General features: G+C 44.4%; 1 protein-coding gene across 9 annotated transcripts in view; it reads left to right on the top strand.

The window, feature by feature from the left end:
- LOC102013097 (zinc finger protein 782) overlaps positions 1–1,076 on the top strand; it is an 86,574-nt gene that overhangs the window by 4,419 nt on the left and 81,079 nt on the right. The gene's annotated exons all lie outside the window — the stretch shown is intronic.

Genomic DNA, 1,076 nt, shown 5'->3' with positions numbered 1-1,076 from the left:
GCTGCAAGCCTAGGTTCCTGTGGCTGCAGGAGGCTGCGGAAGTCAACTAGAGCATTGTGTGAGAATCAGTTGACTGAGAGCAATTTGCAATAAAGTTGTCTATTGTGTTAGTAATTAAGTTGTGTTCCACGCATCAGTATGTCTGGAAACTTTATTACACGCTCTTGATTGTGTTGTGTGTGCGTGTGGTGGTCTGCCGGGGAGACCTTGTGTGTACTTGAGGATGGGGGGAAGTTTTAGTTTTGATTTTGGGAGTCATGATGTGTGGGTGGTGGTTTCTGAAAATGTGATGGGCCCATGGGGACTGTAGGAATTCACAGGGCATGAGTGATTGGCGGTAGGTGTCTCTTGGAGTGTGTTGGAAATGGTCCTATGAATTCATAGTTTGGGATTTCCTGTGTCTAAAGTTGACTGGTGAGAATTGATGTGTATACCCCTGTGTGGGTGATGATGTCTGGGTGGATGTTTGGGATAAAGGGAAAGTCATGACTTTCTGTGCAACTGTGTAAGGTTGGTTGTATTTGGAGGGTGTTGTATTATGCATGCCTACTCCGGCAGTTGGTGTTAAGTGTTTGTAATTGGGGCTTTGGAATATTTCACTTATGGTCCTCTCCCATAGATGCTGGGATATGCGTGTGTGTTTGAGTCTGTGTTGTGAACTTGGAAAAACGTGCATGTGTGCATGGACAGTGTTAGGAAAAGTGTTTGGTTATATTTGTCTGAATGCACACATTTCAAAGAAGTATTCTTTTCTGAAGGCTCAGGATACCTCTTTTTTATACAATTGGGAAATGTAAGAAGATTATTTGTGTGTTAAAAGCAGGCTATGTGAGGGCCTGGGAATATAGTTCAGTGGCACAGCGCCTGCTTGGCAAGTGCAAGGTCCTGAGTTCAATTTCCAATACAAAAAAAAAAAAAAAAAAATCATAGTTACTTTTCTGCCGGGCATAGTGGTGCACGCCTGTAATCTCAGCACTCAGGAGGTTGAGGCAGGAGGATCATTGTGAGTTTGAGACCAGCCTGGGCTACAAAGTGAGCTCAAGGCCAGCCTGATCTGTATAGCGAGACCCTGTCTC

This window comes from Chinchilla lanigera, unplaced genomic scaffold, assembly GCF_000276665.1.
Source record: "Chinchilla lanigera isolate Chin_1 unplaced genomic scaffold, ChiLan1.0 scaffold00021, whole genome shotgun sequence".
Lineage (NCBI taxonomy): Eukaryota > Metazoa > Chordata > Mammalia > Rodentia > Chinchillidae > Chinchilla > Chinchilla lanigera.
The sequence above is the reverse complement of the archived record's forward strand: the minus strand, read 5'-3'. Positions and strand labels throughout refer to the sequence as shown.